The 14781-nt window shown below is 32.8% G+C and overlaps 1 protein-coding gene across 1 annotated transcript in view; it reads left to right on the forward strand.

Annotated features, from left to right (window-relative positions):
- The first annotated feature begins 7047 nt into the window (after positions 1-7047).
- Positions 7048-14781, forward strand: part of dpr12 (defective proboscis extension response 12) — a 574490-nt gene continuing 566756 nt past the window's right edge. Inside the window, exon 1 of the mRNA XM_072533001.1 lies at positions 7048-7487. The gene's annotated coding sequence lies outside the window, so the exon portion shown is untranslated. The remainder of the gene's footprint in view (positions 7488-14781) is intronic.

Below are 14781 nucleotides of genomic sequence, written 5' to 3' on the forward strand. Positions count from 1 at the left end.
ATGTTAGTCTGTTTTGTAGAGGTTCGTCTGATTTCTATAATCCATTCGAATCGGAAAAAGCTTGATCCTGATGAAGTAGGGCCTTCAGTGAAAAGAGGGCGTATAAAAAAACAAGGCTTCTAGTCAATACAGTTCAAAACGAGGTTCAGACTGTTTCGTTTGCTCAAAATAGAAAAAGTCTTAATCCAGCTAAGTGGAAACGGAACATTAGGAAAAAGTGTATTGCAGAAGGAAAAAGTTATGTTAACTGGAAAGGTAGTAGTGTGGGACCTAGGCAAAGTAGACCTTATTGTGAATCTCAGTTTAAATGTTTTAAATAGGTCAACGAAACACAGAGGCAAGCACTTTTAGTTAACTTTAATAATATAGGAGACAAACAGATTCAAGTATCTACTTGGGTGGTTTAATAACAACAAGCAATGTTGCTAAAACTGGTGAGCGAGAGAGGCGTAGTTGTGCTCATAAGTACTATATTAAGCTGGGTATAGAATTAATACGAGTTTGTAGGAGTGCATTCGGAGCAATACACGGGATATCCAAAAAAACAAGTGCATAATATTGCTAAAACTTACATTAACAACATTACACCCCCGAACAGCAAACAAGGTAAACATAAAAATAGGAAAAACCATATTTCAAAAGATTTACTGCAGAAGGTAGATAATCACATGAAAAGATTTCCACGACGTGAGTCACACTAGAGCCGAATGAAAACGTCCCGTTTTTATTTGTTTCCTGATCTAAATGTTAAAAAGATGGATGAACTTTATTTCCAAGTAAATCAACCGGAAAGTGTTTTTGATAAAAACTATAAACCTAAAGTAACCTACGATTTTTATTTTAGGTATTTTAAAGCAAATTCTAATTATAGTTTTGGGCGCTTCGTTCAGACCCCTGCAAAAGATGTGACATATTAAACAATAGCCTTCAAGATCCAGCTCTTGATGATACTGAAAAGGAAAATTTACGACTTGAAAAGAAAGTACATGAGGTTAAAGCAAGTCGTTTTCTAACAGACTCAAAAAAAGATAAAACTGAGCCAACAAAATACCGACATAGAAATTTTAAAGTTTGATATTTAGCAAAATATTCCTCTGCAGAAAATTCCAGCCGGCAAAGCCTTCTACAAACGTCAACTATGGTTCTACAATTTTTGCATACATTCGGGCAAAACCGCCAAAGCTCATTTTAACATTTACGATGAAACAACCGCTAGAAAATTACCGAATTAAGTAGCTTCTTTTCTTTATCACTACATAAAAATATCCTTTCAAAAACAATTCAACATATTCAACATCGTTTTCCTGAACCAGGGCACAGTTTTCTACCATGTGACCGTTATTTTGGTGTTTTTTACGAAAAAAAGATTATATTTCAATCAAACTGATTGTAGCTGGGATAGAAGGGTAGGGGTGGGAACGAGGGGTAACTCTGAGCTGAGTATGAGCTGGTATGAAAGTACTGAGCTCTCTGAGTTACTTCTAACATCTGAATTTTTGTTCAAATTCGTCACTGCTCTGGTACTTTTTGTTATTCTTTATACAATGACATACAAAATAATTTGTCATCATGTTTCCTTGGTTTCGCTGCATTTTATTCTTCTCTGGCAGCAACCCTTTTATTTAAAATGTCAGGAAACTGCATGTCGATAAAAGTTATGTTCACGTTTTGTTGCTACGTATAGTCTCAATATCAGCACCACTGGGTTCAGCTGGATAGCAAATCGTCCCCTTGGGGTTCATCTTCTTGGAGACTGGCCTTAGAAGTTATTGTACTTTTATTTATTACAATGGGTTTAAGAAACATAAGACGTTAAAAATATATGTAAGAGTTTGACTTACATGCTTCGGATCCTGATTTCAATGTATTTTGTTTTTTAACTCTCTACAGAAGTTCTCGTTTTCACTTCTTCTGTAAAGTACTACCTAAAAAAATATAAAATATATAGGTATAACTTACGAATGAATTATTTGTAATTTTACAGGCATTTAGCTGCAATAAGCACCACTTCATCTGTAACATAAATAAAAAATATGGATTAAAACAGATTATTATAAGATGTTAATTTTCAACACGAAACTTAATTGTTGATCTTTATCATAACTACCGATTGGGCAAATCTACAATTATAAATATAGTGCGACAAGTATGCAGAACTATGTGGAGAGTTCTTCAATCTATAAATTTGTCTCCAGTTTTAAAAGATAGATGGAATCAAATTATTAATGTATGTTTGAAATATGCAAATTTTCCAAACTGCATAGGAGCAGTAGATGGGAAGCATATTGGCATTGTGCAACCCAGTGGTACCGGATCTCTTTACCACAATATTACAAATATTTCTTTTCATTTATTTTTCGTGCTGTATGTGATGCAAACTATTGCGATCTATATGTAGACGTAGGAACTTACGGCAAAAGTAACGACTCATCCATTTTTAAAGAATCATTATTTTACAAACGCATGTCTAAAGGAACATTTAATATAAAAAAATTTTATATACATCTAGAGAGCAATATATCCTTATATCATCTCCTCCTGGGACCATCTCTGGACAAAACAACATTTACTTTTTCGTAAGTATTTTTCGTATTGACTCATTGTAATACTGTTAAGAATAATAAGTAAACTGTTTGTATTTAACTAATACTTTCTTCTCTTTTTGTGTACCATTTTCACCGGCAAATATGTCCACAAGCTCTTGCCAGGCAGATTTTTTTAAACCTCTGTTCTTGTATTGGTCACATTCCATGTACCAAATACACTTTCTTATCAATAAACAATTTCGTATCAAAATTTTTAACTTCCATTGTACAGATCACTTTTCAATACAGCACAGCGATTTCAACATGAAAAAGCGCCGCTTGATCGCTATGTGTACGATCACCTGCCTCTCCAAGTAACTTAAAACGTGCTCTAAACGCAACGTTTGAAGGCCCTGTACACGACAGATAATGGTACCATTTTCCCAAATAATCAATTTTAAAATTTTTTGAAAAAATCATGTAATTTTAAAATAGTTTATCGATGCTGCTCATTCTGCTAAAAGTGGTTTAACTAAACAAAACATTTAAACCCTCAATTAAGACTAAAAGATATATCTACTGATCGTATACCAATGCATAAGAAAGTAGAAAAATCTCTTTTAAAATATAGGGCGATACCACTTTCCTGTGAGTAATGACCAGCTAAAATGTATTTAAATAGGAGTTTAAGAATTAAACTTGATTCACTACGTCCACCAAAACTTGTCACACCAAACAATCAATCCCCTTGTACAAAAGAGAGTACCTATAAGTAAAGTATTACCAAGGAACTTTGGAAATTTGTTAAAGAGTAGGGATTGTTACATTAGCAAGTTCAACTTAATCATGGCTATTGTCTAAAACGTCACGTTGACCAAATTCGTAAAATGGTGGTACCTAAAAAGAATGTAACCCTTTTAAATGAATCAGAATTTATTCTTTATTAGCCACAATATCAACAATCTACCCTATATCTTCTGCCATTTATCCATTTTAGTTCTTCCAGTTAATTTACATCCGAGCCCTATCAATGAAAATATAGATCCAATAATAGAACCTGATCACCCTAATAACCAACCAATGATATCCATTTTTAAACCTGTTGCTGACGAACATATTCCTTTTAATAATTCACCACAGTAGCTAGCCCCTTATACCTTAACATCAGCAATTAACAAGATCTAAACGAATTCCACGTCACAATTAGAGTTTTTAAAATTACATTATTTAATTCCTAATTTTTTTTGAATTGGGGAGTTTGCTGTAAGAAAGATGCAGCTCCATATTTGGTAATTGTTGGGAAATTAAACAAAATTGTTTTTTAATAAAAGTTTTTATTTTAACCCGAAAGACATTATCAATCGACGACAAACAGATTTAGTCAATACTTAAGATTATTTTTAAGTAGATAATTTTTGAAAAAATAAGAAAAAAAATTGAAAAAAAAAATGGACCTGTATCTTTCTTGCACTAAACACGTGAAAAAATGCTTCTTTACAATCATTTTTAAGAAAAAAACTCAACAAAAACTCATTTATTCGGTTACAACAATCAAACGACTATGGTTTGCCTACTACTAGATACGAAAAACTCTGTAAAAAGAAACAGGTTGGTGTAAAAAAACAGCATTCAGAAAAAAATAAAACATTAAACACACGGAAAAATTCATTCCTTCATTCATCTACCTCGTCGTCATCATCTTTTCCAAATGATTAGGTTTTCTGATTCTCTGCCATGGCTGCATCACTTCTGAGATGGGTGTAAAAAGCCATTTGGTCCATAGGAACGAATCGTGTTGCCAACTGCATTACATCTGCATATTTGGCTTTTTTGACAGGTATAGGATTGCAATAGACAGGAATATCAGAAGAAACTAAAAGGTCACTGTCAAGGTTTCCCAAGATTTGGAATAAGTGAAAACCCTAAAGGCCAGTAGATATACTGACCTTAATACCATTTAAATGTTCATTGCTGTACTGGAAAATTCGGCATTTACAAATCTGGAATCTTTGCTTTTCTGCGTCTGAGATAACTTTTTTAAAATATCCTTCATAGTGACCACCAAAGTTCAGGATCATATTTTGTTTTACCAGAATGGAAATAAACTGCTTAAATAATTGTTTAACAAAATCAGCATATTGTTGGAGGCTAAAAACCTAGTCCTTCTTCCTTAAAAACTTCTCAATAATTCCAAAGTAGCGATCACAGGGATGAAAGCTGTCCTGGCTCAGAAAAGCAGTGCTCTATCTTGTCAATAGGCCTAGTTCTCACCAGAAAATACAGAAACTAAATCATTACTATGTTTTTGTTTTGCGCAGCAGCGTTATCGGAGACAAAGTATAAAACTTTAACATTTTCAGGGAGTGTATTTTTTACCTAGTGGTACAAAAATGACACTACCCCGTTTGGTGACTTACGAGCCGTAGTTTCATCATATATATAAAAGTGTGCTTGGTTTGTCTTACCACAATGGAGAATGGACGCAGAAGTTGTATGTCCACAACTGGCGTGTATAGAAAGCTTCCCCAGCGGGAATTTTTGGAAGTGGAAGGTTTTGTTGGAAGTCAAAGGTCAGAACGTATACTTCGTCGCTATGCTTGCACAATGTGGTTTTCTCCTTCAGCTCGTTAAAAAACAAATCGGCCTTAATTTCATGCAACTTTTTTTCCGCTGCTAAAATTTTTTGTTCATTTTTGTCGAGAGTCACATCTTTGAGTTTTTATCTAAGACATCACATTTTTTTCACGTATCTGATCGAGATGAGCCAAATCTGTAGTTGAAATTTTCTTTAAGTATCGATAGTAAAAGTCATAGAGAACTTTGGGTTTATATTTAGGATTGCTAACGCTTTCTGGTTCGTGAAGTTCCAAATAGCGTTGATGCATCTTCTTTACATTTAAATCTGGAGATAAATAGAATCTACGGGATTTGTTTCTATTTTAATGCGATTTAGGCCTGGGAAAGCTCTGGATGTGCATGTTCACAATTTTGAGTGTTTCGTTAGATTTTCGGTTGAATCTAGTTGTATGCTTTTCTTTGTTACCAGGTGACGCTGCAATATCTCTGTCACGAAAAGTTTGAGCAGTGAGATTTACACGTTTCCATGATATGCCGTGGATTGAACCAAAAACATGTCTACAAACTCGTTTGAATAGCTTACCCAGCTTTATAAAGTATTTGTGGGAACAAGTGCGGTCTTACCTTTCATTTTAGTGTTTTTTTTCTGAGTTCTTTGAATAGTAGTAGTTTGAATCAACCCGCCCAAATAGGTATTTTGCAAATCTTTGTCGCCTATTTTGTTAAACTATTGTAAGACAACTTTTCTTGTTTCTTCATCCACTTTCTGAAAAGACTTCTTGTACCTGCAGTTGCAGTTCAATCCTGTTAATCTCGGTCCCTTTTGTATTCCTTTCAAGTTCGTATACATTTTCCTTCTGCAATAGCTTTTTTTCCTTACGTCTTTTCCAGAGAGTGGGGTTGACACTTTTTCTATTTTTGGTTACAGAAACAACTGGGGGCTCTTCCGTGGGCTCTATGTTGACAACAAGTTCAATGTGTTGTTTTTTTACAGAGGTATGTTTCATCTTTGGATGCTTCCTCCTAGCTGAAGGTTGTGCGACATCACTTTTAAAACAACTTTCATTAGAGCTTGTAGGTTCAGAGTCTGACTCACTAGCGCTAAACGGAACTGACTTGGGTTCACTCATTTTTACACGACGTTAAATTTTTACATGAACAATTAAACCGCATAAAAACGCACGCCACGCAGTAATGATAGCGACTCACAAGTCAAGTCAATCAGCTGCCCTGCCGGCCCAGCGCCAATAGAATAGAGCTGCACTCTCCTTGTACCAAATGAGTGAGGAGACAGATCCATAAAGACGTATAATTCCTTTATTTATTATCGGATCTGCATCGTTCTTATATCAGTCAATTTGGCAATTTTTTTTTAATTATGGCTATGTTTCCACCCAAAACGGTCGAAATATGGAGCTGCATCCTTCTTACAGCAAACTTTTCATTTAGTATAAGAATTTTTTAAGTATTTATGTGTTTAAAATAGCGTGGAAGACTATAATATCCTCCTTCATTATGGAATCACCTCACAAAATGCATATGTTTAATGTTTTAGCAATCTATCAATACGATTAAAAGTTGTCATATTATGATTATAAAAATTTTATATAATTAATTATATAATTGATTTTAAAAAAATTGATTATAAAATATTTTATCCAAAGATATAGTAGCTTCCATGGCAAAAATATTAAAATTTAACCAAACAGCATAGAAACAACTTGCAAAAGACGAATTACAGCAAAAACTTTTATTGGTTATCTGTGACGAACTGAATAGTAATATACAACTTGGAGCCAAAGTTCAGTATTTGCTTTCCCAGTGTTACTTCTAGGGAACTCCATCATTCTGCGTACGCTTGGCAACACCAGCACAGAGGCGAATTTTCCGACGCAGCCGAACGTGGTGGATGCGACGGTGCTGCCGGCAGTGGTTCAGGTGTCGATAAAGAGGGCGGTCGACGCGGCGTTCGACGTCGTTTTCAGACTCTGGCGGAATTTTTGCCAACTTCTCTCCCCGCGTCTCGTATCTCATCTACATAATGTATTACGAGATCGGGCTATCGCAGCATGTTGGGAATTGCACGTTAGCCGAATGTTTTTTCCCTCAAGAGTAAGTTCACGAAAAATAAAAGATTGGTTTTGAATTTTTTTTCTCTGGTGAATTTTTTCGAAAAGCGGAATTTTTCGAAAATGGATAAGTTGTGAGGCGCTAAGTGACAGAATAGTGTAAAAGTGGATTTCCAAAAAGCTCAGTTGAAGTGATTTGTGAAAAAAATTGAAATTGTGAATTTGTTAAACAGTACTTGGTGGTTGAATTAGAAATGTGCAAATTAAAAATTGGTCATACATATTGAGATCTTGGTTGGATAAAGAAATTAAAGCAGTAAGTAACTGTTTTTATTGTTACGGTTAATGCAAACATAGAATATACGGACTTAAGTTTTTAACTAAGTATTTAGAGCACTTCTTATGCTGAACAGTTGTATGGACTACTGTCCCTAAATAGAGACGTATAATTATGTCATTTTCTTAAAAGTATTAAAACTTGAAATTTCTTATTAACTTTTGAACTGGTAATTACTTTGGACAAGAAATTGGACACACTATATATTTCCATATAGTTATTTCTCTAAGTAAGTAAAGGAAAATTAAAAATAGGACAAATAGGATAAGATATTAATTTAAGGGAAGTAAAATCAAACTCAAAATACGTTAAAATCTCGCAATAAACATAATTTAATTTTTTTTTATTAAATTTGCTGATTTCAGTGGTTCACAACCAAATGCCAACGGTCGTAAATAGTAAGACTGGAATTAACTTATCACAGTGTTAAGCGACAGTGGTTAAGTGGACACAATTCTTCGTGTGGTGACATCCGGGATGTACTCTCATCGGGAAGGAAACTTAGAGTGAAATGTTGATTATACACACTTCGAAGCCAGTAGTGTCCAAAATGTTATCAAGGGAAAACAAAAATTAAAAAAAAGATTTGGGAATATCCTAACTGACTTTAAATATAATAGAAAGACAAAAATCTATACTCTTAATAAATATAGGACGTTCTGATAGAAGTTTACAATTTTTTTATTAAATAACATTATATAAATACATAGCCTGTTCTTTGAAGACCAGTTAGCAATATCAACTTAAACTTACAATATATAAATAAAATTAATAGATATGGGAGCTTTCAATATTTTAAGTAACTCTAGTCTATAATTCAATTTGTACACTTCGACAGTTTTTCATGCTTTTACTAAACACTCAATATCTTGAATCTCAACAAATGTCCGAAAAATAAACAACCTACGTTTTGCAGATGATACAGCACTTCTTGCAAACAGACAGGAATAGTTAATTCATCTTATATGACTGGTTAAAAAAAAAAGTCAAATATTTGATCTGCAGTTAGACATATTAAAGACTAAGATCTAATAGTGGACACACTACATAGCAATCATCCACACATAACCACGATTGACCCTTTTTTCGGTTGTAAACTCATATATTTGGGATCATTGATCATAAATACAGGATCACTACAGGAAGAAAAAAAAAAAGTTGATGTAAAATATCAAAAGTCGCCTTAGGCAAGATGGCCAAAATATAGAAGAACTCTCAAATTTTACGACCTCTAAAAATAAGATTTATCACCTACTTAATATTATCAATACTGACATACGGATGCGAATCTTGGAGCCGACTACAATCAGAAAGAAGAAATATAGACGTCACTAAAATGGTCTATTGGAGAAGAATATTAAAAATTCCGTGCACCAACCACAGGACCAATACTTTAATTTTACATGAGCTAAAGCTTAGCAAATGGTTGTCTAGCGATGTCCATCTCTAACAATTAAAGTACTTTGTAACTGTTACGGGAGCAGACACAGATGACATGGAAAGGGTTATTATTCCATGAAAGGTAGTAGCTCGAATATCACAAAGAGGATCTCCAACAAATTGGATCGACCAAATTACAGAAATATGCAATGGACCTATGCATGAGATAAAACAAATAATCAGAGACATAGATCTTTGAGACGGACCATATACTACATTACCATAACCACTACACTTCCTCCGTTGGGTCTGGACTGAAGAAAGACTATGCACTAGTTTTTACAAATTCAAATGATTTAGTTCTTTTTTTCTTTTAGTGATATTTGTATAATTCAAAAGCTAAGAAATTTACAATTTAACATGCTTTGTTTTTGAAAGCATTTTAGTATAAACTAGTCATACTGCAGCAATTAATTTGTTTTATCCCTTTTGTTAATTTATGATATCCATCCTAAAATGCTGACATCATCTACTAACTTATACATAAGTCTAGTGGATAGGTGCTATATGTTTTTGAAGTCTACTGGTAGTCTACAAAAAGTGTTTGAGGTATGCGACCTAGTGCCAAGCAACTATGTAAGCTATGGTTCACTGTTACAGGTTCTCTGATAAATACTCTACATCGTAAGCCTTTCATTGTATGCAGGTTTCTCATAACTAATGTCCACCAAAATGTGTAATGGTAGTCACTTCATGTGTAACATTTCTATATACTTAATTTTTTTATTCTTCATAATATGCCATCATGAGAAGGTGCGCAATCATCACCGAAATTTGCACTTTCAATACAATTTCACTAAAGCAACCAACAGAGCTGTATATTAACCATATAAATTATTTCAAAACTTGCTTTCTTCAAAATTTAGCTTCAAAACTCGCTTTCTTCAAACATAAAAGCTAATTATGTAATTATTGACGAAAGTTGGAGTTCTCTTCCGTTCCCATCAGTAATTGTACGTGATTAATCCATTAACGCCCATATGTTTAAAAAAAAAACTAATAATCTTTGAAGCATTTATCGTGTAGTGGAATTTCACATATATCGCATGCTTTTGTAGTTTTATTTGAACATACACGACATCTTCTTCTTTGATGCCGTATGTGTTGATGTGGATGGAGCAGGAATTATTGCAATATTTTGAGGCCCAGTAAAACAAGCTGGTTTTCCATAATTGGACAATAATGTACGAGCTATATGTCTTCTAAATTCTAAGTTGTCACTTTTATAACCATATAATTGTCGTGCTAGTGTCCAAGGATTAGTTACACAAACATCCAGCATCCATATCCATTTTGGAAAGTATCATTTTTTTCCACGTATTTTTATTCTATAGTTCAAAATATTGTTGTCCTTTAAGTCGACTCCTCCCATAAATTTGTTGTATTGCAAAATTACAAATGGTTGATCTATTTGAATTTTTTGTTTTTCTTTTGCTGAATATCGGCTTGCTTTTTGGATTGGCTCAAATCCATGCTCATTAGATAATATGGTGCCAACATTATTATCTTTCCATTACCGCTACAATTTTAGTGCTGTCGTCAAAAGAGCTACAATAATAACCTCTTGGTTGTTGTGTCATACTTTTTTTATCTTCTAAAGGACACTTTTCTGTTCTGTGTTCGCGTACAGTTCCAGTGGCACTAAGCCCCATTTCTTCAATTGATGATATCAAAGATATGCTCATAAAAAAGTTATCAAAATAGATGGAACATTTTATATCTTTGTATGTGTTTCGCAAAATCTCTGCAAAAGTCAACACCACACTTTCTCCTAATCCACACTTTTTATCAGCACCAGTTGTTGATTTTCGGCCTTGATATACGTCAAAATCTAGGCAATATCCATTTGATAAAGCCACTACCCATGCTTTACAGCCAAATCTTATTGGTTTGCCAATAATAAATTGTTTGCACCCATTACGACCAAAGTAAGGAATCATCGATTCGTCGATAGAAATTTGATTTTCGATGGGTGCAAACCTTGAAAACTATGTATTTAATTTGTCGATAAAAGGTCTAATCTTGGCCGATTTATCATTTTCGACAAGGTGGTTGTTGTCTGCAGCATGAAAAAATCTAAATATCTCTTCAAATCTATTGCGTTTCATAGACTTCGGTACTAAAATATTATGTGTATCATCGGAGTTTTCCCAATACATTCTTCGCCTTGGTAATGGAACGTAACCACTTAAAATTAAAACTCCCAAGATTACATAAAATTCGTCAATTTCAATTGAAATATTTTAATTTTTCGAGGCAGCATAATTTGTTGTTTCTTTAATTAAATACTCTATTATTTCTCTGCTCATGAACAATTCAAAAACTTTAACTGGGTTAATTTCAGAAGCGAGTGTTAAAACTTGTAATCTCGGTAGATTGGAATCGGCATGTAATGTTGGCAAATTTATCATGTTCGACCATTTGCGTGGCATTTTCTTTATTTTTTTTTTGTTCGATGTTTTACATCAAAATCAGATGATTCTTAAAGAACTTCATTTTCTATGTTATCATTCTGAGATTGTACTTCAGCATGGGCATTTAATAATTGACCTCTATTTAGTCTATCTGGATCATTACATTCCTCGTCTCCAAAATCCGAATCGGTTAACCATCCATTATTATCTGGAGGCAAAATATATATATAATCCGTTATATCCTCACCATTTTCAATTGTTTCTATTTCCTCCAGAATTTCTGCAGTAGATAATGGTTTCTTACTAAAACAAAATTTTCTCATTATGATATGTCATGTACCCAACGGGTCGTTAACGACCCATCATTATATAATAATATATTTATGACATATAAAATTATTTTTATACTAGGAATATTATAATGTGTTAACACAACTTGTGTTTAACTATATAAAGTAAATTTAATTAATAAAATGATTTATTTAAATGTACTTACACATTTTTGAATGAAGCCATGCTGCGAACGTTATTCAAGGTATAGTATTTTTCATATAAAAATGCGTGCACGTCACAATTTATATAAAGTGACGTCACTTATATTTAAAATTTCCAGATCGTCAACCTTAGAGTTCAAATTTTCCTAACACAGCTAATAATACGAAACATATACGGAACTGCTCAATCTTTCATAGGCGTCAACATGGTATAATAATCAGAAAAATGTAATCATCATTATATTGGGAATTTTAGAATTTTATTGATTAAATAACCAAAAACATTTGTTATTATTAATAATATAAATTTTATGAAATAGTTCTTTAAGTCTAATATTTCACAAAATAATAATTTTAATTAAATATATTAGACAATAATTGTACGTAACTGATATGAGAATACTTCAAATTTTTGACAGTTCAGCGTGTGGCAAAATTATTTAAAGTGTTACCGCTTTTTAGAGTAGGAATTTTGTTTATGTTTTGACTTCTTACACAATTTGATCATAATATATTATATAATTATAAATTGTATTTATAAATACATATTAAATTTAGATTAATACCTTTAAAAACTAATTATTGTTGTGTATTATGATTGTGCTATGCCAAAACAACTAAATAGTATGTAGAAAACTAATAAGCTTTTATATAAGATATATTATTTTGAACAAGAAATAATGGCGGGACGTTTTTACTATTAATGCTCTAAATAGAGGTAAGTTTTAAATTTAGAATATATAATTTTGTATTAAAATGTTTTCTTATGTATTTTAGTGTGTTGCAGTAGTCTTAAAACTAAGTGTATTTACTGTTATATAATAGTTTGACAAATAGTTGACATTTTAAAAATTCCTTAATTACTAACTATTCTGATGTTTTGGCAACGCTGTGGGGTTCTGACGTCGTAAATCTTGAATGTCGTGCACGCATTTTTATACGAAAAATACTATATAATATTTTGATGTACATTGTATGAAAACTACGAGCGAAATAAACGGTTTGCAATAAATAAACTGCTTACTTGCGTAGACAGGAATGAACTTGTAAACAAACGGCCACTGGTAAATTCGACATATTTGTTTGGAACTTATTTTTGTCAGTTGGGTCGTTAACGACCCGTTGAGCATAAATGGGTTAATATTTTATATACAGTGTGATTTTTTTGTGCGACATATTATGTCGATAATTCCATTATGGTAAAGAATATTCAAAAAACGTATTTAAGAAAAATATAGGCAATGATATTTTCCATAATTAAAATATGTGGAATTCTACAGGGTGATTAATACCTTCGTGGTATAGTAAACATACATTTTTTGAAATAGGACATCCTATATATTTTTTCTAATTTATATTCTTCTTATAATTCTTATTCTTATAGTATTGGGTTTCGCATTCCTTTCCGAGATATGTTTTGTGTAGGTGTGTTCTTTTTTAGAATCACTTGCCGAGTACACTGCGGAGTAACTTAAAGAAATACACAATAATATATTTCATTTCATTTGTATAAACGCATTATAAAGCGTTTTTATGAAATTTGTTCGGAACACACTGTAACTGTAATCGAACCAAGGTGATATTTTTTCATAAATTGGTAACACTTATTTGACAGTTGCGGTGTTTACACTTTTTGTACATTATTATTTTGAATTTTAAAGTGAATAACTCTTGTTTTATATTTTTACCTATTTAATAAAATCTGTTCTTTTTAGAACAAAATAAGTGTGTTTTATTTCAAAAATGTCACGTAAAAATTAAAATAGTCGTTGTAAAGAGATATAAATAAGTAATGAAATAAGTGTTGGTTTTGCTTAAGCATTCCATTTTACATCTTTATACGATGCATATAAGCAACTTAAATTGTTTTTAACAAGATTATTTTTTAACTCTTGTTTTTTTCTCTTTATTTACATTAAATATTAATTTGTTTTGTTGCATAATCCAGATGTGCAATAATTATGTGACCTTTTTTTTATAGCCCTTTTTCTATCCGAATTGTCGAATAAATGCCTCTCCTATTTCTCGCCATTCATCCCTGTTGTGTGCTAGGCGTTTCCACATTGGTCCTGCGACTCTTTTAATATCGTCGCTCCAGCGCATTTGAGGTCTTCCTCTTGGTCTCTTCGCATCGTACAGTTTCCGACTTCTTTGTTCCATTTACCATCTTCGAGACGTTCGTTATGTCCAGCCCATTTCCATTTTAATTTAGCTGCTTGTTTCGCGGCGTCATTTATTTTTGTTTTGTTCCGGATTGCTTCGTTCGTTTGCCGATCTATTAGTGAGATACCAAGCATCTGTCGTTCCATGGCTCGCTGAGTTTTTCGAATCTTGTCCATGTTCTTTTTTGTGAATGTCCAGGTTTGAGCTCCGTAATTGAGAACGGGAAGGATAGAAGAATCGAACACTTTGGTTCGAAGGTTTTGGGGTATTTTTTTGTCTTTCAGTATGTATGAGAGTTTTCCAAATGCGGCCCATCCCATTCTTACTCGTCTGCTTATTTCGGTAGTTTGATTTTCTTTGTTTACCTTGATATTCTGACCCAGATATATGTATTCTTCTACATGTTCCACTTTTGTTCCTTGGATGGTTATCGTCGGTTGATCATCTTTATTCGACATTAGCTTAGTTTTACTCAGATTCATTTTCAGTCCTTTTTTTATGGATTCCGTATGAAGCTCATCGATCATCGTCTTCAGTTCTTTCCAGCTGTCGGCTATTAGTACTACGTCATCTGCATATCTTAGATGGTTTAAATACTTTCCGTTTATCGATAGTCTCTTCGTTTCAAAATTTAGTGATTTAAAGATGTCTTCAAGTGCGGCAGTAAATAAATTTGGAGATACGGTGTCTCCCTGTCTTACTCCTCGGTTGATTTTTAATTTGTGGTTTGAAACTCGGTTTGAATTATGTGACCTATTTGAT

This window comes from Diabrotica undecimpunctata, chromosome 5 (assembly GCF_040954645.1).
Source record: "Diabrotica undecimpunctata isolate CICGRU chromosome 5, icDiaUnde3, whole genome shotgun sequence".
Classification (NCBI taxonomy): domain Eukaryota; kingdom Metazoa; phylum Arthropoda; class Insecta; order Coleoptera; family Chrysomelidae; genus Diabrotica; species Diabrotica undecimpunctata.